General features: G+C 39.7%; 22 non-coding genes across 22 annotated transcripts; all 22 read left to right on the top strand.

Moving 5' to 3' along the window:
- The first annotated feature begins 256 nt into the window (after window positions 1-256).
- TRNAK-CUU (transfer RNA lysine (anticodon CUU)) lies at window positions 257-329 on the top strand. The gene has a single exon. It is a non-coding gene; the product is annotated as a tRNA-Lys (tRNA).
- Window positions 330-1,306: 977 nt separating this feature from the next.
- TRNAK-CUU (transfer RNA lysine (anticodon CUU)) lies at window positions 1,307-1,379 on the top strand. The gene has a single exon. It is a non-coding gene; the product is annotated as a tRNA-Lys (tRNA).
- A 973-nt stretch (window positions 1,380-2,352) lies between these two features.
- On the top strand, window positions 2,353-2,425 carry TRNAK-CUU (transfer RNA lysine (anticodon CUU)). Its single transcript has one exon. It is a non-coding gene; the product is annotated as a tRNA-Lys (tRNA).
- A 1,200-nt stretch (window positions 2,426-3,625) lies between these two features.
- On the top strand, window positions 3,626-3,698 carry TRNAK-CUU (transfer RNA lysine (anticodon CUU)). The gene has a single exon. It is a non-coding gene; the product is annotated as a tRNA-Lys (tRNA).
- A 978-nt stretch (window positions 3,699-4,676) lies between these two features.
- On the top strand, window positions 4,677-4,749 carry TRNAN-AUU (transfer RNA asparagine (anticodon AUU)). Its single transcript has one exon. It is a non-coding gene; the product is annotated as a tRNA-Asn (tRNA).
- Window positions 4,750-5,727: 978 nt separating this feature from the next.
- On the top strand, window positions 5,728-5,800 carry TRNAN-AUU (transfer RNA asparagine (anticodon AUU)). The gene has a single exon. It is a non-coding gene; the product is annotated as a tRNA-Asn (tRNA).
- Window positions 5,801-7,606: 1,806 nt separating this feature from the next.
- On the top strand, window positions 7,607-7,679 carry TRNAK-CUU (transfer RNA lysine (anticodon CUU)). Its single transcript has one exon. It is a non-coding gene; the product is annotated as a tRNA-Lys (tRNA).
- A 1,212-nt stretch (window positions 7,680-8,891) lies between these two features.
- Window positions 8,892-8,964, top strand: TRNAK-CUU (transfer RNA lysine (anticodon CUU)). The gene has a single exon. It is a non-coding gene; the product is annotated as a tRNA-Lys (tRNA).
- A 756-nt stretch (window positions 8,965-9,720) lies between these two features.
- TRNAK-CUU (transfer RNA lysine (anticodon CUU)) lies at window positions 9,721-9,793 on the top strand. The gene has a single exon. It is a non-coding gene; the product is annotated as a tRNA-Lys (tRNA).
- A 148-nt stretch (window positions 9,794-9,941) lies between these two features.
- Window positions 9,942-10,014, top strand: TRNAN-AUU (transfer RNA asparagine (anticodon AUU)). Its single transcript has one exon. It is a non-coding gene; the product is annotated as a tRNA-Asn (tRNA).
- A 754-nt stretch (window positions 10,015-10,768) lies between these two features.
- Window positions 10,769-10,841, top strand: TRNAK-CUU (transfer RNA lysine (anticodon CUU)). Its single transcript has one exon. It is a non-coding gene; the product is annotated as a tRNA-Lys (tRNA).
- Window positions 10,842-12,041: 1,200 nt separating this feature from the next.
- Window positions 12,042-12,114, top strand: TRNAK-CUU (transfer RNA lysine (anticodon CUU)). The gene has a single exon. It is a non-coding gene; the product is annotated as a tRNA-Lys (tRNA).
- A 978-nt stretch (window positions 12,115-13,092) lies between these two features.
- Window positions 13,093-13,165, top strand: TRNAN-AUU (transfer RNA asparagine (anticodon AUU)). Its single transcript has one exon. It is a non-coding gene; the product is annotated as a tRNA-Asn (tRNA).
- A 330-nt stretch (window positions 13,166-13,495) lies between these two features.
- On the top strand, window positions 13,496-13,568 carry TRNAA-AGC (transfer RNA alanine (anticodon AGC)). The gene has a single exon. It is a non-coding gene; the product is annotated as a tRNA-Ala (tRNA).
- A 352-nt stretch (window positions 13,569-13,920) lies between these two features.
- TRNAK-CUU (transfer RNA lysine (anticodon CUU)) lies at window positions 13,921-13,993 on the top strand. The gene has a single exon. It is a non-coding gene; the product is annotated as a tRNA-Lys (tRNA).
- Window positions 13,994-14,141: 148 nt separating this feature from the next.
- On the top strand, window positions 14,142-14,214 carry TRNAN-AUU (transfer RNA asparagine (anticodon AUU)). The gene has a single exon. It is a non-coding gene; the product is annotated as a tRNA-Asn (tRNA).
- A 978-nt stretch (window positions 14,215-15,192) lies between these two features.
- Window positions 15,193-15,265, top strand: TRNAK-CUU (transfer RNA lysine (anticodon CUU)). The gene has a single exon. It is a non-coding gene; the product is annotated as a tRNA-Lys (tRNA).
- A 978-nt stretch (window positions 15,266-16,243) lies between these two features.
- TRNAN-AUU (transfer RNA asparagine (anticodon AUU)) lies at window positions 16,244-16,316 on the top strand. The gene has a single exon. It is a non-coding gene; the product is annotated as a tRNA-Asn (tRNA).
- Window positions 16,317-16,646: 330 nt separating this feature from the next.
- On the top strand, window positions 16,647-16,719 carry TRNAA-AGC (transfer RNA alanine (anticodon AGC)). Its single transcript has one exon. It is a non-coding gene; the product is annotated as a tRNA-Ala (tRNA).
- Window positions 16,720-17,071: 352 nt separating this feature from the next.
- TRNAK-CUU (transfer RNA lysine (anticodon CUU)) lies at window positions 17,072-17,144 on the top strand. The gene has a single exon. It is a non-coding gene; the product is annotated as a tRNA-Lys (tRNA).
- A 1,200-nt stretch (window positions 17,145-18,344) lies between these two features.
- On the top strand, window positions 18,345-18,417 carry TRNAN-AUU (transfer RNA asparagine (anticodon AUU)). The gene has a single exon. It is a non-coding gene; the product is annotated as a tRNA-Asn (tRNA).
- Window positions 18,418-19,394: 977 nt separating this feature from the next.
- Window positions 19,395-19,467, top strand: TRNAN-AUU (transfer RNA asparagine (anticodon AUU)). Its single transcript has one exon. It is a non-coding gene; the product is annotated as a tRNA-Asn (tRNA).
- The last annotated feature ends 756 nt before the right edge of the window (window positions 19,468-20,223 follow it).

Below are 20,223 nucleotides of genomic sequence, written 5' to 3'. Positions count from 1 at the left end.
TCATTATAACAACTAAAGTGGTTTAATCAAAAGGGTTCAGGTATTCTTTAGCATGTGAGAGGAATTTGAATTCTTATGCAATCTCAAAATGAAGTTCTCACAACTTCCGTTTTCATTTTCTCTTATTTTTTTTGACACTCTGTCCTCTGAAGGATGTATAAATCTGGCTTTCCTTGCAAAACAAGAGTAGAGGAATATCCAGGATTTGATTTTTTTCACAAAAAGGGATTGGTCTGCATACTGTCTTAAGGAGGGAGCCCGGCTAGCTCAGTCGGTAGAGCATGAGACTCTTAATCTCAGGGTCGTGGGTTCGAGCCCCACGTTGGGCGAAAACGAGTAATTTTTGCCTGAATATTGCATTGACTCTCATAATATGGAGATTAATCTTGCATTAGACCTGCAATAACTCCCAAAAATTGTCCAGGACTGGATTTCCTTCATAAAAAATTATTAGTCTGCATACCATCTTGAAGTGGGAGCCCGGCTAGCTCAGTCGGTAGAGCATGAGACTTTTAATCTCAGGGTCGTGGGTTCGAGCCCCAAGTTGGGCGAAAATGAGTAATTTTTGCTGGACTCTCATAATCTGGTGATTATTCTTGCATTAGACATGCAATAACTATCAAAAATGGTATCTCCCTTGGTTTCTCATTGGTGGGAAATTTAACTTCAAGATTAGGTAGGGTATGAGTCTAGATGAACACACCACAATATCACTCATATTCGAGTAGTAAACAGGCCAACCTGAACTGTAAAACATCCCATAAGTGGAGGTAAGGCATAAGTTAGGAGTGAACTGAACACTGTTATGGGCAATTGGACTTCAAATAAAGTGTGGAAGGCAGTGAGGTTACTTTTTTCAAGTTATGCAGATTAAACACACAGGGGAATTAGCTCAAATGGTAGAGCGCTCGCTTAGCATGCGAGAGGCAGCGGGCTCGATGCCCGCATTCTCCATTATAAAATTTGCATACATTTTATTTTTAACTTGTCATTGCCAAGGTCATTGCAGAGTAAGAACAGAAAAATCACAGATGGCTTTCAAATATGGTCTCATTATAACAACTAAAGTGGTTTAATCAAAAGGGTTCAGGTATTCTTTAGCATGTGAGAGGAATTTGAATTCTTATGCAATCTCAAAATGAAGTTTTCACAACTTCCATTTTCATTTTCTCTTATTTTTTTTGACACTCTGTCCTCTGAAGGATGTATAAATCAGGCTTTCCTTGCAAAACAAGAGTAGAGGAATATCCAGGATTTGATTTTCTTCACAAAAAGGGATTTGTCTGCATACTGTCTTAAGGAGGGTGCCCGGCTAGCTCAGTCGGTAGAGCATGAGACTCTTAATCTCAGGGTCGTGGGTTCGAGCCCCACGTTGGGCGAAAACGAGTAATTTTTGCCTGAATATTGCATTGACTCTCATAATATGGAGATTAATCTTGCCTTAGACCTGCAATAACTCCCAAAAATTGTCCAGGAATGGATTTCCTTCATAAAAAATGATTAGTCTGCATACCATCTTGAAGTGGGAGCCTGGCTAGCTCAGTCGGTAGAGCATGAGACTCTTAATCTCAGGGTCGTGGGTTCGAGCCCCACGTCGGGCGAAAATGAGTACTTTTTGCTGGATTCTCATAATCTGGTGATTATTCTTGCATTAGACATGCAATAACTATCAAAAATGGTATCTCCCTTGGTTTCTCATTGGTGGGAAATTTAACTTCAAGATTAGGTAGGGTATGAGTCTAGATGAACACACAATATCACTCATATTCGAGTAGTAAACAGGCCAACCTGAACTGTAAAACATCCCATAAGTGGAGGTAAGGCATAAGTTAGGAGTGAACTGAACACTGTTATGGGCAATTGGACTTCAAATAAAGTGTGGAACGCAGTAAGGTTACTTTTTTCATGTTATGCAGATTAAACACACAGGGGAATTAGCTCAAATAGTAAAGCGCTCGCTTAGCATGCGAGTGGTAGCGGGCTCGATGCCCGCATTCTCCATTATAAAATTTGCATACATTTTATTTTTAACTTGTCATTGCCAAGGTCATTGCAGAGTAAGAAGAGAAAAATCACAGATGGCTTTCAAATATGGTCTCATTATAACAACTAAAGTGGTTTAATCAAAAGGGTTCAGGTATTCTTTAGCATGTGAGAGGAATTTGAATTCTTATGCAATCTCAAAATGAAGTTTTCACAACTTCCATTTTCATTTTCTCTTATTTTTTTGACACTCTGTCCTCTGAAGGATGTATAAATCAGGCTTTCCTTGCAAAACAAGAGTAGAGGAATATCCAGGATTTGATTTTCTTCACAAAAAGGGATTGGTCTGCATAATGTCTTAAGGAGGGAGCCCGGCTAGCTCAGTCGGTAGAGCATGAGACTCTTAATCTCAGGGTCGTGGGTTCGAGCCCCACGTTGGGCGAAAACGAGTAATTTTTGCCTGAATATTGCATTGACTCTCATAATATAGAGATTAATCTTGCATTAGACCTGCAATAACTCCCAAAAATTGTCCAGGAATGGATTTCCTTCATAAAAAATGATTAGTCTGCATACCATCTTGAAGTGGGAGCCCGGCTAGCTCAGTCGGTAGAGCATGAGACTCTTAATATCAGGGTCGTGGGTTTGAGCCCCACGTTGGGCGAAAATGAGTAATTTTTTCTGGACTCTCATAATCTTCTGATTATTCTTGCATTAGACATGCAATAACTATCAAAAATGGTATCTCCCTTGGTTTCCCATTGGTGGTAAATTTTACTTCAAGATTAGGTAGGGTATGAGTCTAGATGAACACACCACAATATCACTCATATTCGAGTAGTAAACAGGCCAACCTGAACTGTAAAACATCCCATAAGTGGAGGTAAGGCATAAGTTAGGAGTGAACTGAACACTGTTATGGGCAATTGGACTGCAAATAAAGTGTGGAAGGCAGTGAGGTTACTTTTTTCATGTTATGCAGATTAAACACACAGGGGAATTAGCTCAAATGGTAGAGCGCTCGCTTAGCATGCGAGAGGTAGTGGGATCGATGCCCGCATTCTCCATTATAAAATTTGCATACATTTTATTTTTAACTTGTCATTGCCCATGGTCATTGCAGAGTAAGAACAGAAAAATCACAGATGGCTTTCAAATATGGTCTCAATATAACAACTAAAGTGGTTTAATCAAAAGGGTTCAGGTATTCTTTAGCATGTGAGAGGAATTTGAATTCTTATGCAATCTCAAAATGAAGTTCTCACAACTTCCATTTTCATTTTCTCTTATTTTTTTTGACACTCTGTCCTCTGAAGGATGTATAAATCTGGCTTTCCTTGCAAAACAAGAGTAGAGGAATATCCAGGATTTGATTTTTTTCACAAAAAGGGATTGGTCTGCATACTGTCTTAAGGAAGGAGCCCGGCTAGCTCAGTCGGTAGAGCATGAGACTCTTAATCTCAGGTTCGTGGGTTCGAGCCCCACGTTGGGCGAAAACGAGTAATTTTTTCCTGAATATTGCATTGACTCTCATAATATGGAGATTAATCTTGCATTAGACCTGCAATAACTCCCAAAAATTGTCCAGGAATGGATTTCCTTCATAAAAAATGATTAGTCTGCATACCATCTTGAAGTGGGAGCCCGGCTAGCTCAGTCGGTAGAGCATGAGACTCTTAATCTCAGGGTCGTGGGTTCGAGCCCCACGTCGGGCGAAAATGAGTAATTTTTGCTGGACTCTCATATTCTGGTGATTATTCTTGCATTAGACATGCAATAACTATCAAAAATGGTATCTCCCTTGGTTTCTCATTGGTGGGAAATTTAACTTCAAGATTAGGTAGGGTATGAGTCTAGATGAACACACCACAATATCACTCATATTCGAGTAGTAAACAGGCCAACCTGAACTGTAAAACATCCCATAAGTGGAGGTAAGGCATAAGTTAGGAGTGAACTGAACACTGTTATGGGCAATTGGACTGCAAATAAAGTGTGGAAGGCAGTCAGGTTACTTTTTTCATGTTATGCAGATTAAACACACAGGGGAATTAGCTCAAATGGTAGAGCGCTCGCTTAGCATACGAGAGGTAGCGGGATCGATGCCCGCATTATTCATTATAAAATTTGCATACATTTTATTTTTAACTTGTCATTGCCCATGGTCATTGCAGAGTAAGAACAGAAAAATCACAGATGGCTTTCAAATATGGTCTCATTATAACAACTAAAGTGGTTTAATCAAAAGGGTTCAGGTATTCTTTAGCATGTGAGAGGAATTTGAATTCTTATGCAATCTCAAAATGAAGTTCTCACAACTTCCATTTTCATTTTCTCTTATTTTTTTTGACACTCTGTCCTCTGAAGGATGTATAAATCTGGCTTTCCTTGCAAAACAAGAGTAGAGGAATATCCAGGATTTGATTTTTTTCACAAAAAGGGATTGGTCTGCATACTGTCTTAAGGAGGGAGCCCGGCTAGCTCAGTCGGTAGAGCATGAGACACTTAATCTCAGGGTCGTGGGTTCGAGCCCCACGTTGGGCGAAAACGAGTAATTTTTGCCTGAATACTGCATTGACTCTCATAATATGGAGATTAATCTTGCATTAGACCTGCAATAACTCCCAAAAATTGTCCAGGAATGGATTTCCTTCATAAAAAATGATTAGTCTGCATACCATCTTGAAGTGGGAGCCCGGCTAGCTCAGTCGGTAGAGCATGAGACTATTAATCTCAGGGTCGTGGGTTCGAGCCTCACGTTGGGCGAAAATGAGTAATTTTTGCTGGACTCTCATAATCTGGTGATTATTCTTGCATTACACATGCAATAACTATCAAAAATGGTATCTCCCTTGGTTTCTCATTGGTGGGAAATTTAACTTCAAGATTAGGTAGAGTATGAGTCTAGATGAACACACCACAATATCACTCATAATCGAGTAGTAAACAGGCCAACCTGAACTGTAAAACATCCCATAAGTGGAGGTAAGGCATAAGTTAGGAGTGAACTGAACACTGTTATGGGCAATTGGACTTCAAATAAAGTGTGGAAGGCAGTGAGGTTACTTTTTTCATGTTATGCAGATTAAACACACAGGGGGATTAGCACAAATGGTAGAGCGCTCGCTTAGCATGCGAGAGGTAGCGGGATCGATGCCCGCATTTTCCATTATAAAATTTGCATACATTTTATTTTTAACTTGTCATTGCCCATGGTCATTGCAGAGTAAGAACAGAAAAATCACAGATGGCTTTCAAATATGGTCTCATTATAACAACTAAAGTGGTTTAATCAAAAGGGTTCAGGTATTCTTTAGCATGTGAGAGGAATTTGAATTCTTATGCAATCTCAAAATGAAGTTCTCACAACTTCCATTTTCATTTTCTCTTATTTTTTTTGACACTCTGTCCTCTGAAGGATGTATAAATCTGGCTTTCCTTGCAAAACAAGAGTAGAGGAATATCCAGGATTTGATTTTCTTCACAAAAAGGGATTGGTCTGCAGACTGTCTTAAGGAGGAAGCCCGGCTAGCTCAGTCGGTAGAGCCTGAGACTCTTAATCTCAGGGTCGTGGGTTCGAGCTCCACGTTGGGCGAAAACGAGTAATTTTTGCCTGAATACTGCATTGACTCTCATAATATGGAGATTAATCTCGCATTAGACCTGCAATAACTCCCAAAAATTGTCCAGGAATGGATTTCCTTCATAAAAAATGATTAGTCTGCATACCATCTTGAAATGGGAGCCCGGCTAGCTCAGTCGGTAGAGCATGAGACTATTAATCTCAGGGTCGTGGGTTCGAGCCTCACGTTGGGCGAAAATGAGTAATTTTTGCTGGACTCTCATAATCTGGTGATTATTCTTGCATTAGACATGCAATAACTATCAAAAATGGTATCTCCCTTGGTTTCTCATTGGTGGGAAATTTAACTTCAAGATTAGGTAGGGTATGAGTCTAGATGAACACACCACAATATCACTCATATTCGAGTAGTAAACAGGCCAACCTGAACTGTAAAACATCCCATAAGTGGAGGTAAGGCATAAGTTAGGAGTGAACTGAACACTGTTATGGGCAATTGGACTTCAAATAAAGTGTGGAAGGCTGTGAGGTTACTTTTTTCATGTTATGCAGATTAAACACACAGGGGAATTAGCTCAAATGGTAGAGCGCTCGCTTAGCATGCGAGAGGTAGCGGGATCGATGCCTGCATTCTCCATTATAAAATTTGCATATATTTTATTTTTAACTTGTCATTGCCAAGGTCATTGCAGAGTAAGAACAGAAAAATCACAGATGGCTTTCAAATATGGTCTCATTATAACAACTAAAGTGGTTTAATCAAAAGGGTTCAGGTATTCTTTAGCATGTGAGAGGAATTTGAATTCTTATGCAATCTCAAAATACAGTTCTCACAACTTCCGTTTTCATTTTCTCTTATTTTTTTTGACACTCTGTCCTCTGAAGGATGTATAAATCCGGCTTTCCTTGCAAAACAAGAGTAGAGGAATATCCAGGATTTGATTTTTTTCACAAAAAGGGATTGGTCTGCATGCTGTCTTAAGGAGGGAGCCCGGCTAGCTCAGTCGGTAGAGCATGAGACTCTTAATCTCAGGGTCGTGGGTTCGAGCCCCACGTTCGGCGAAAACGAGTAATTTTTGCCTGAATATTGCATTGACTCTCATAATATGGAGATTATTCTTGCATTAGACCTGCAATAACTCCCAAAAATTGTCCAGGACTGGATTTCCTTCATAAAAAATGATTAGTCTGCATACCACCTTGAAGTGGGAGCCCGGCTAGCTCAGTCGGTAGAGCATGAGACTCTTAATCTCAGGGTCGTGGGTTCGAGCTCCACGTTGGGCGAAAATGAGTAATTTTTGCTGGACTCTCATAATCTGGTGATTATTCTTGCATTAGACATGCAATAACTATCAAAAATGGTATCTCCCTTGGTTTCTCATTGGTGGGAAATTTAACTTCAAGATTAGGTAGAGTATGAGTCTAGATGAACACACCACAATATCACTCATAATCGAGTAGTAAACAGGCCAACCTGAACTGTAAAACATCCCATAAGTGGAGGTAAGGCATAAGTTAGGAGTGAACTGAACACTGTTATGGGCAATTGGACTTCAAATAAAGTGTGGAAGGCAGTGAGGTTACTTTTTTCATGTTATGCAGATTAAACACACAGGGGAATTAGCACAAATGGTAGAGCGCTCGCTTAGCATGCGAGAGGTAGCGGGATCGATGCCCGCATTCTCCATTATAAAATTTGCATACATTTTATTTTTAACTTGTCATTGCCCATGGTCATTGCAGAGTAAGAACAGAAAAATCACAGATGGCTTTCAAATATGGTCTCATTATAACAACTAAAGTGGTTTAATCAAAAGGGTTCAGGTATTCTTTAGCATGTGAGAGGAATTTGAATTCTTATGCAATCTCAAAATGAAGTTCTCACAACTTCCATTTTCATTTTCTCTTATTTTTTTTGACACTCTGTCCTCTGAAGGATGTATAAATCTGGCTTTCCTTGCAAAACAAGAGTAGAGGAATATCCAGGATTTGATTTTTTTCACAAAAAGGGATTGGTCTGCATACTGTCTTAAGGAGGGAGCCCGGCTAGCTCAGTCGGTAGAGCATGAGACTCTTAATCTCAGGGTCGTGGGTTCGAGCCCCACGTTGGGCGAAAACGAGTAATTTTTTCCTGAATATTGCATTGACTCTCATAATATGAAGATTAATCTTACATTAGACCTGCAATAACTCCCAACAATTGTCCAGGAATGGATTTCCTTCATAAAAAATGATTAGTCTGCATACCATCTTGAAGTGGGAGCCCGGCTAGCTCAGTCGGTAGAGCATGAGACTCTTAATCTCAGGGTCATGGGTTTGAGCCCCACGTTGGGCGAAAATGAGTAATTTTTGCTGGATTATTGCATTGACTCTCATAATCTGGTGAATATTTTTGCATTAGACATGCAATAGCTATCAGAAATGGTATCTCCCTTGGTTTCTCATTGGTGGGAAATTTAACTTCAAGATTAGCTAGGGTATGAGTCTAGATGAACACAGCGCAATATCACTCATATTCGAGTAGTAAACAGGCCAACCTGAACTGTAAAACATCCCATAAGTGGAGGTAAGGCATAAGTTAGGAGTGAACTGAACACTGTTATGGGCAATTGGACTTCAAATAAAGTGTGGAACGCAGTAAGGTTACTTTTTTCATGTTATGCAGATTAAACACAAAGGGAAATTAGCTCAAATAGTAAAGCGCTCGCTTAGCATGCGAGAGGTAGCGGGATCGATGCCCGCATTCTCCATTATAAAATTTGCATACATTTTATTTTTAACTTGTCATTGCCAAGGTCATTGCAGAGTAAGAACAGAAAAATCACAGATGGCTTTCAAATATGGTCTCATTATAACAACTAAAGTGGTTTAATCAAAAGGGTTCAGGTATTCTTTAGCATGTGAGAGGAATTTGAATTCTTATGCAATCTCAAAATGAAGTTCTCACAACTTCCATTTTCATTTTCTCTTATTTTTTTTTGACACTCTGTCCTCTGAAGGATGTATAAATCTGGCTTTCCTTGCAAAACAAGAGTAGAGGAATATCCAGGATTTGATTTTCTTCACAAAAAGGGATTGGTCTGCATACTGTCTTAAGGAGGGAGCCCGGCTAGCTTAGTCGGTAGAGCATGAGACTCTTAATCTCAGGGTCGTGGGTTCGAGCCCCACGTTGGGCGAAAACGAGTAATTTTTGCCTGAATATTGCATTGACTCTCATAATATGGTGATTAATCTTGCATTAGACCTGCAATAACTCCCAAAAATTGTCCAGGAATGGATTTCTTTCATAAAAAATGATTAGTTTGCATACCATCTTGAAGTGGGAGCCCGGCTAGCTCAGTCGGTAGAGCATGAGACTCTTAATCTCAGGGTCGTGGGTTCGAGCCCCACGTCGGGCGAAAATGAGTAATTTTTGCTGGACTCTCATAATCTGGTGATTATTCTTGCATTAGACATGCAATAACTATCAAAAATGGTATCTCCCTTGGTTTCTCATTGGTGGGAAATTTAACTTCAAGATTAGGTAGGGTATGAGTCTAGATGAACACACCACAATATCACTCATATTCGAGTAGTAAACAGGCCAACCTGAACTGTAAAACATCCCATAAGTGGAGGTAAGGCATAAGTTAGGAGTGAACTGAACACTGTTATGGGCAATTGGACTTCAAATACAGTGTGGAAGGCAGTGAGGTTACTTTTTTCATGTTATGCAGATTAAACACACAGGGGAATTAGCTCAAATGGTTGAGTGCTTGCTTAGCATGCGAGAGGTAGCGGGATCGATGCCCGCATTCTCCATTATAAAATTTTCATACATTTTATTTTTAACTTGTCATTGCCCATGGTCATTGCAGAGTAAGAACAGAAAAATCACAGATGGCTTTCAAATATGGTCTCATTATAACAACTAAAGTGGTTTAATCAAAAGGGTTCAGGTATTCTTTAGCATGTGAGAGGAATTTGAATTCTTATGCAATCTCAAAATGAAGTTCTCACAACTTCCATTTTCATTTTCTCTTATTTTTTTTGACACTCTGTCCTCTGAAGGATGTATAAATCTGGCTTTCCTTGCAAAACAAGAGTAGATGAATATCCAGGATTTGATTTTTTTCACAAAAAGGGATTGGTCTGCATACTGTCTTAAGGAGGGAGCCCGGCTAGCTCAGTCGGTAGAGCATGAGACTCTTAATCTCAGGGTCGTGGGTTCGAGCCCCACGTTGGGCGAAAACGAGTAATTTTTGCCTGAATACTGCATTGACTCTCATAATATGGAGATTAATCTTGCATTAGACCTGCAATAACTCCCAAAAATTGTCCAGGAATGGATTTCCTTCAAAAAATTGATTAGTCTGCATACCATCTTGAAGTGGGAGCCCGGCTAGCTCAGTCGGTAGAGCATGAGACTATTAATCTCAGGGTCGTGGGTTCGAGCCTCACGTTGGGTGAAAATGAGTAATTTTTGCTGGACTCTCATAATCTGGTGATTATTCTTGCATTACACATGCAATAACTATCAAAAATGGTATCTCCCTTGGTTTCTCATTGGTGGGAAATTTAACTTCAAGATTAGGTAGGGTATGAGTCTAGATGAACACACCACAATATCACTCATATTCGAGTAGTAAACAGGCCAACCTGAACTGTAAAACATCCCATAAGTGGAGGTAAGGCATAAGTTAGGAGTGAACTGAACACTGTTATGGGCAATTGGACTTCAAATAAAGTGTGGAACGCAGTAAGGTTACTTTTTTCATGTTATGCAGATTAAACACACAGGGGAATTAGCTCAAATAGTAAAGCGCTCGCTTAGCATGCGAGAGGTAGCGGGCTCGATGCCCGCATTCTCCATTATAAAATTTGCATACATTTTATTTTTAACTTGTCATTGCCAAGGTCATTGCAGAGTAAGAAGAGAAAAATCACAGATGGCTTTCAAATATGGTCTCATTATAACAACTAAAGTGGTTTAATCAAAAGGGTTCAGGTATTCTTTAGCATGTGAGAGGAATTTGAATTCTTATGCAATCTCAAAATGAAGTTTTCACAACTTCCATTTTCATTTTCTCTTATTTTTTTGACACTCTGTCCTCTGAAGGATGTATAAATCAGGCTTTCCTTGCAAAACAAGAGTAGAGGAATATCCAGGATTTGATTTTCTTCACAAAAAGGGATTGGTCTGCATAATGTCTTAAGGAGGGAGCCCGGCTAGCTCAGTCGGTAGAGCATGAGACTCTTAATCTCAGGGTCGTGGGTTCGAGCCCCACGTTGGGCGAAAACGAGTAATTTTTGCCTGAATATTGCATTGACTCTCATAATATGGAGATTAATCTTGCATTAGACCTGCAATAACTCCCAAAAATTGTCCAGGAATGGATTTCCTTCATAAAAAATGATTAGTCTGCATACCATCTTGAAGTGGGAGCCCGGCTAGCTCAGTCGGTAGAGCATGAGACTCTTAATATCAGGGTCGTGGGTTTGAGCCCCACGTTAGGCAAAAATGAGTAATTTTTTCTGGACTCTCATAATCTTCTGATTATTCTTGCATTAGACATGCAATAACTATCAAAAATGGTATCTCCCTTGGTTTCTCATTGGTGGTAAATTTTACTTCAAGATTAGGTAGGGTATGAGTCTAGATGAACACACCACAATATCACTCATATTCGAGTAGTAAACAGGCCAACCTGAACTGTAAAACATCCCATAAGTGGAGGTAAGGCATAAGTTAGGAGTGAACTGAACACTGTTATGGGCAATTGGACTGCAAATAAAGTGTGGAAGGCAGTGAGGTTACTTTTTTCATGTTATGCAGATTAAACACACAGGGGAATTAGCTCAAATGGTAGAGCGCTCGCTTAGCATGCGAGAGGTAGTGGGATCGATGCCCGCATTCTCCATTATAAAATTTGCATACATTTTATTTTTAACTTGTCATTGCCCATGGTCATTGCAGAGTAAGAACAGAAAAATCACAGATGGCTTTCAAATATGGTCTCAATATAACAACTAAAGTGGTTTAATCAAAAGGGTTCAGGTATTCTTTAGCATGTGAGAGGAATTTGAATTCTTATGCAATCTCAAAATGAAGTTCTCACAACTTCCATTTTCATTTTCTCTTATTTTTTTTGACACTCTGTCCTCTGAAGGATGTATAAATCTGGCTTTCCTTGCAAAACAAGAGTAGAGGAATATCCAGGATTTGATTTTTTTCACAAAAAGGGATTGGTCTGCATACTGTCTTAAGGAAGGAGCCCGGCTAGCTCAGTCGGTAGAGCATGAGACTCTTAATCTCAGGTTCGTGGGTTCGAGCCCCACGTTGGGCGAAAACGAGTAATTTTTTCCTGAATATTGCATTGACTCTCATAATATGGAGATTAATCTTGCATTAGACCTGCAATAACTCCCAAAAATTGTCCAGGAATGGATTTCCTTCATAAAAAATGATTAGTCTGCATACCATCTTGAAGTGGGAGCCCGGCTAGCTCAGTCGGTAGAGCATGAGACTCTTAATCTCAGGGTCGTGGGTTCGAGCCCCACGTCGGGCGAAAATGAGTAATTTTTGCTGGACTCTCATATTCTGGTGATTATTCTTGCATTAGACATGCAATAACTATCAAAAATGGTATCTCCCTTGGTTTCTCATTGGTGGGAAATTTAACTTCAAGATTAGGTAGGGTATGAGTCTAGATGAACACACCACAATATCACTCATATTCGAGTAGTAAACAGGCCAACCTGAACTGTAAAACATCCCATAAGTGGAGGTAAGGCATAAGTTAGGAGTGAACTGAACACTGTTATGGGCAATTGGACTGCAAATAAAGTGTGGAAGGCAGTGAGGTTACTTTTTTCATGTTATGCAGATTAAACACACAGGGGAATTAGCTCAAATGGTAGAGCGCTCGCTTAGCATACGAGAGGTAGCGGGATCGATGCCCGCATTATTCATTATAAAATTTGCATACATTTTATTTTTAACTTGTCATTGCCCATGGTCATTGCAGAGTAAGAACAGAAAAATCACAGATGGCTTTCAAATATGGTCTCATTATAACAACTAAAGTGGTTTAATCAAAAGGGTTCAGGTATTCTTTAGCATGTGAGAGGAATTTGAATTCGTATGCAATCTCAAAATGAAGTTCTCACAACTTCCATTTTCATTTTCTCTTATTTTTTTTGACACTCTGTCCTCTGAAGGATGTATAAATCTGGCTTTCCTTGCAAAACAAGAGTAGAGGAATATCCAGGATTTGATTTTTTTCACAAAAAGGGATTGGTCTGCATACTGTCTTAAGGAGGGAGCCCGGCTAGCTCAGTCGGTAGAGCATGAGACACTTAATCTCAGGGTCGTGGGTTCGAGCCCCACGTTGGGCGAAAACGAGTAATTTTTGCCTGAATACTGCATTGACTCTCATAATATGGAGATTAATCTTGCATTAGACCTGCAATAACTCCCAAAAATTGTCCAGGAATGGATTTCCTTCATAAAAAATGATTAGTCTGCATACCATCTTGAAGTGGGAGCCCGGCTAGCTCAGTCGGTAGAGCATGAGACTATTAATCTCAGGGTCGTGGGTTCGAGCCTCACGTTGGGCGAAAATGAGTAATTTTTGCTGGACTCTCATAATCTGGTGATTATTCTTGCATTACACATGCAATAACTATCAAAAATGGTATCTCCCTTGGTTTCTCATTGGTGGGAAATTTAACTTCAAGATTAGGTAGGGTATGAGTCTAGATGAACACACCACAATATCACTCATATTCGAGTAGTAAACAGGCCAACCTGAACTGTAAAACATCCCATAAGTGGAGGTAAGGCATAAGTTAGGAGTGAACTGAACACTGTTATGGGCAATTGGACTTCAAATAAAGTGTGGAAGGCAGTGAGGTTACTTTTTTCATGTTATGCAGATTAAACACACAGGGGAATTAGCTCAAATGGTAGAGCGCTCGCTTAGCATGCGAGAGGTAGCGGGATCGATGCCCGCATTCTCCATTATAAAATTTGCATATATTTCATTTTTAACTTGTCATTGCCAAGGTCATTGCAGAGTAAGAACAGAAAAATCACAGATGGCTTTCAAATATGGTCTCATTATAACAACTAAAGTGGTTTAATCAAAAGGGTTCAGGTATTCTTTAGCATGTGAGAGGAATTTGAATTCTTATGCAATCTCAAAATGAAGTTCTCACAACTTCCGTTTTCATTTTCTCTTATTTTTTTTGACACTCTGTCCTCTGAAGGATGTATAAATCTGGCTTTCCTTGCAAAACAAGAGTAGAGGAATATCCAGGATTTGATTTTTTTCACAAAAAGGGATTGGTCTGCATACTGTCTTAAGGAGGGTGCCCGGCTAGCTCAGTCGGTAGAGCATGAGACTCTTAATCTCAGGGTCGTGGGTTCGAGCCCCACGTTGGGCGAAAACGAGTAATTTTTGCCTGAATACTGCATTGACTCTCATAATATGGAGATTAATCTTGCATTAGACCTGCAATAACTCCCAAAAATTGTCCAGGAATGGATTTCCTTCAAAAAATTGATTAGTCTGCATACCATCTTGAAGTGGGAGCCCGGCTAGCTCAGTCGGTAGAGCATGAGACTATTAATCTCAGGGTCGTGGGTTCGAGCCTCACGTTGGGTGAAAATGAGTAATTTTTGCTGGACTCTCATAATCTGGTGATTATTCTTGCATTACACATGCAATAACTATCAAAAATGGTATCTCCCTTGGTTTCTCATTGGTGGTAAATTTTACTTCAAGATTAGGTAGGGTATGAGTCTAGATGAACACACCACAATATCACTCATATTCGAGTAGTAAACAGGCCAACCTGAACTGTAAAACATCCCATAAGTGGAGGTAAGGCATAAGTTAGGAGTGAACTGAACACTGTTATGGGCAATTGGACTGCAAATAAAGTGTGGAAGGCAGTGAGGTTACTTTTTTCATGTTATGCAGATTAAACACACAGGGGAATTAGCTCAAATGGTAGAGCGCTCGCTTAGCATGCGAGAGGTAGTGGGATCGATGCCCGCATTCTCCATTATAAAATTTGCATACATTTTATTTTTAACTTGTCATTGCCCATGGTCATTGCAGAGTAAGAACAGAAAAATCACAGATGGCTTTCAAATATGGTCTCAATATAACAACTAAAGTGGTTTAATCAAAAGGGTTCAGGTATTCTTTAGCATGTGAGAGGAATTTGAATTCTTATGCAATCTCAAAATGAAGTTCTCACAACTTCCATTTTCATTTTCTCTTATTTTTTTTGACACTCTGTCCTCTGAAGGATGTATAAATCTGGCTTTCCTTGCAAAACAAGAGTAGAGGAATATCCAGGATTTGATTTTTTTCACAAAAAGGGATTGGTCTGCATACTGTCTTAAGGAAGGAGCCCGGCTAGCTCAGTCGGTAGAGCATGAGACTCTTAATCTCAGGTTCGTGGGTTCGAGCCCCACGTTGGGCGAAAACGAGTAATTTTTTCCTGAATATTGCATTGACTCTCATAATATGGAGATTAATCTTGCATTAGACCTGCAATAACTCCCAAAAATTGTCCAGGAATGGATTTCCTTCATAAAAAATGATTAGTCTGCATACCATCTTGAAGTGGGAGCCCGGCTAGCTCAGTCGGTAGAGCATGAGACTCTTAATCTCAGGGTCGTGGGTTCGAGCCCCACGTCGGGCGAAAATGAGTAATTTTTGCTGGACTCTCATATTCTGGTGATTATTCTTGCATTAGACATGCAATAACTATCAAAAATGGTATCTCCCTTGGTTTCTCATTGGTGGGAAATTTAACTTCAAGATTAGGTAGGGTATGAGTCTAGATGAACACACCACAATATCACTCATATTCGAGTAGTAAACAGGCCAACCTGAACTGTAAAACATCCCATAAGTGGAGGTAAGGCATAAGTTAGGAGTGAACTGAACACTGTTATGGGCAATTGGACTGCAAATAAAGTGTGGAAGGCAGTGAGGTTACTTTTTTCATGTTATGCAGATTAAACACACAGGGGAATTAGCTCAAATGGTAGAGCGCTCGCTTAGCATACGAGAGGTAGCGGGATCGATGCCCGCATTATTCATTATAAAATTTGCATACATTTTATTTTTAACTTGTCATTGCCCATGGTCATTGCAGAGTAAGAACAGAAAAATCACAGATGGCTTTCAAATATGGTCTCATTATAACAACTAAAGTGGTTTAATCAAAAGGGTTCAGGTATTCTTTAGCATGTGAGAGGAATTTGAATTCGTATGCAATCTCAAAATGAAGTTCTCACAACTTCCATTTTCATTTTCTCTTATTTTTTTTGACACTCTGTCCTCTGAAGGATGTATAAATCTGGCTTTCCTTGCAAAACAAGAGTAGAGGAATATCCAGGATTTGATTTTTTTCACAAAAAGGGATTGGTCTGCATACTGTCTTAAGGAGGGAGCCCGGCTAGCTCAGTCGGTAGAGCATGAGACACTTAATCTCAGGGTCGTGGGTTCGAGCCCCACGTTGGGCGAAAACGAGTAATTTTTGCCTGAATACTGCATTGACTCTCATAATATGGAGATTAATCTTGCATTAGACCTGCAATAACTCCCAAAAATTGTCCAGGAATGGATTTCCTTCATAAAAAATGATTAGTCTGCATACCATCTTGAAGTGGGAGCCCGGCTAGCTCAGTCGGTAGAGCATGAGACTATTAATCTCAGGGTCGTGGGTTCGAGCCTCACGTTGGGCGAAAATGAGTAATTTTTGCTGGACTCTCATAATCTGGTGATTATTCTTGCATTACACATGCAATAACTATCAAAAATGGTATCTCCCTTGGTTTCTCATTGGTGGGAAATTTAACTTCAAGATTAGGTAGGGTATGAGTCTAGATGAACACACCACAATATCACTCATATTCGAGTAGTAAACAGGCCAACCTGAACTGTAAAACATCCCATAAGTGGAGGTAAGGCATAAGTTAGGAGTGAACTGAACACTGTTATGGGCAATTGGACTTCAAATAAAGTGTGGAAGGCAGTGAGGTTACTTTTTTCATGTTATGCAGATTAAACACACAGGGGAATTAGCTCAAATGGTAGAGCGCTCGCTTAGCATGCGAGAGGTAGCGGGATCGATGCCCGCATTCTCCATTATAAAATTTGCATATATTTTATTTTTAACTTGTCATTGCCAAGGTCATTGCAGAGTAAGAACAGAAAAATCACAGATGGCTTTCAAATATGGTCTCATTATAACAACTAAAGTGGTTTAATCAAAAGGGTTCAGGTATTCTTTAGCATGTGAGAGGAATTTGAATTCTTATGCAATCTCAAAATGAAGTTCTCACAACTTCCGTTTTCATTTTCTCTTATTTTTTTTGACACTCTGTCCTCTGAAGGATGTATAAATCTGGCTTTCCTTGCAAAACAAGAGTAGAGGAATATCCAGGATTTTATTTTTTTCACAAAAAGGGATTGGTCTGCATACTGTCTTAAGGAGGGAGCCCGGCTAGCTCAGTCGGTAGAGCATGAGACTCTTAATCTCAGGGTCGTGGGTTCGAGCCCCACGTTGGGCGAAAACGAGTAATTTTTGCCTGAATATTGCATTGACTCTCATAATATGGAGATTATTCTTGCATTAGACCTTCAATAACTCCCAAACATTGTCCAGGACTGGATTTCCTTCATAAAAAATGATTAGTCTGCATACCATCTTGAAGTGGGAGCCCGGCTAGCTCAGTCGGTAGAGCATGAGACTCTTAATCTCAGGGTCGTGGGTTCGAGCTCCACGTTGGGCGAAAATGAGTAATTTTTGCTGGACTCTCATAATCTGGTGATTATTCTTGCATTAGACATGCAATAACTATCAAAAATGGTATCTCCCTTGGTTTCTCATTGGTGGGAAATTTAACTTCAAGATTAGGTAGAGTATGAGTCTAGATGAACACACCACAATATCACTCATAATCGAGTAGTAAACAGGCCAACCTGAACTGTAAAACATCCCATAAGTGGAGGTAAGGCATAAGTTAGGAGTGAACTGAACACTGTTATGGGCAATTGGACTTCAAATAAAGTGTGGAAGGCAGTGAGGTTACTTTTTTCATGTTATGCAGATTAAACACACAGGGGAATTAGCACAAATGGTAGAGCGCTCGCTTAGCATGCGAGAGGTAGCGGGATCGATGCCCGCATTCTCCATTATAAAATTTGCACACATTTTATTTATAACTTGTCATTGCCCATGGTCATTGCAGAGTAAGAACAGAAAAATCACAGATGGCTTTCAAATATGGTCTCATTATAACAACTAAAGTGGTTTAATCAAAAGGGTTCAGGTATTCTTTAGCATGTGAGAGGAATTTGAATTCTTATGCAATCTCAAAATGAAGTTCTCACAACTTCCATTTTCATTTTCTCTTATTTTTTTTGACACTCTGTCCTCTGAAGGATGTATAAATCTGGCTTTCCTTGCAAAACAAGAGTAGAGGAATATCCAGGATTTGATTTTCTTCACAAAAAGGGATTGGTCTGCATACTGTCTTAAGGAGGGAGCCCGGCTAGCTCAGTCGGTAGAGCCTGAGACTCTTAATATCAGGGTCGTGGGTTCGAGCTCCACGTTGGGTGAAAACGAGTAATTTTTGCCTGAATACTGCATTGACTCTCATAATATGGAGATTAATCTTGCATTAGACCTGCAATAACTCCCAAAAATTGTCCAGGAATGGATTTCCTTCATAAAAAATGATTAGTCTGCATACCATCTTGAAGTGGGAGCCCGGCTAGCTCAGTCGGTAGAGCATGAGACTATTAATCTCAGGGTCGTGGGTTCGAGCCTCACGTTGGGCGAAAATGAGTAATTTTTGCTGGACTCTCATAATCTGGTGATTATTCTTGCATTAGACATGCAATAACTATCAAAAATGGTATCTCCCTTGGTTTCTCATTGGTGGGAAATTTAACTTCAAGATTAGGTAGGGTATGAGTCTAGATGAACACACCACAATATCACTCATATTCGAGTAGTAAACAGGCCAACCTGAACTGTAAAACATCCCATAAGTGGAGGTAAGGCATAAGTTAGGAGTGAACTGAACACTGTTATGGGCAATTGGACTTCAAATAAAGTGTGGAAGGCTGTGAGGTTACTTTTTTCATGTTATGCAGATTAAACACACAGGGGAGTTAGCTCAAATGGTAGAGCGCTCGCTTAGAATGCGAGAGGTAGCGGGATCGATGCCTGCATTCTCCATTATAAAATTTGCATATATTTTATTTTTAACTTGTCATTGCCAAGGTCATTGCAGAGTAAGAACAGAAAAATCACAGATGGCTTTCAAATATGGTCTCATTATAACAACTAAAGTGGTTTAATCAAAAGGGTTCAGGTATTCTTTAGCATGTGAGAGGAATTTGAATTCTTATGCAATCGCAAAATACAGTTCTCACAACTTCCGTTTTCATTTTCTCTTATTTTTTTTGACACTCTGTCCTCTGAAGGATGTATAAATCCGGCTTTCCTTGCAAAACAAGAGTAGAGGAATATCCAGGATTTGATTTTCTTCACAAAAAGGGATTGGTCTGCAGACTGTCTTAAGGAGGGAGCCCGGCTAGCTCAGTCGGTAGAGCCTGAGACTCTTAATCTCAGGGTCGTGGGTTCGAGCTCCACGTTGGGCGAAAACGAGTAATTTTTGCCTGAATACTGCATTGACTCTCATAATATGGAGATTAATCTCGCATTAGACCTGCAATAACTCCCAAAAATTGTCCAGGAATGGATTTCCTTCATAAAAAATGATTAGTCTGCATACCATCTTGAAATGGGAGCCCGGCTAGCTCAGTCGGTAGAGCATGAGACTATTAATCTCAGGGTCGTGGGTTCGAGCCTCACGTTGGGCGAAAATGAGTAATTTTTGCTGGACTCTCATAATCTGGTGATTATTCTTGCATTAGACATGCAATAACTATCAAAAATGGTATCTCCCTTGGTTTCTCATTGGTGGGAAATTTAACTTCAAGATTAGGTAGGGTATGAGTCTAGATGAACACACCACAATATCACTCATATTCGAGTAGTAAACAGGCCAACCTGAACTGTAAAACATCCCATAAGTGGAGGTAAGGCATAAGTTAGGAGTGAACTGAACACTGTTATGGGCAATTGGACTTCAAATAAAGTGTGGAAGGCTGTGAGGTTACTTTTTTCATGTTATGCAGATTAAACACACAGGGGAATTAGCTCAAATGGTAGAGCGCTCGCTTAGCATGCGAGAGGTAGCGGGATCGATGCCTGCATTCTCCATTATAAAATTTGCATATATTTTATTTTTAACTTGTCATTGCCAAGGTCATTGCAGAGTAAGAACAGAAAAATCACAGATGGCTTTCAAATATGGTCTCATTATAACAACTAAAGTGGTTTAATCAAAAGGGTTCAGGTATTCTTTAGCATGTGAGAGGAATTTGAATTCTTATGCAATCTCAAAATACAGTTCTCACAACTTCCGTTTTCATTTTCTCTTATTTTTTTTGACACTCTGTCCTCTGAAGGATGTATAAATCCGGCTTTCCTTGCAAAACAAGAGTAGAGGAATGTCCAGGATTTGATTTTTTTCACAAAAAGGGATTGGTCTGCATGCTGTCTTAAGGAGGGAG

The sequence above is a fragment of the Lissotriton vulgaris genome, chromosome 1_1 (genome assembly GCF_964263255.1).
Source record: "Lissotriton vulgaris chromosome 1_1, aLisVul1.2, whole genome shotgun sequence".
Taxonomy (NCBI): Eukaryota; Metazoa; Chordata; class Amphibia; order Caudata; family Salamandridae; genus Lissotriton; species Lissotriton vulgaris.
The sequence above is the reverse complement of the archived record's forward strand: the minus strand, read 5'-3'. Positions and strand labels throughout refer to the sequence as shown.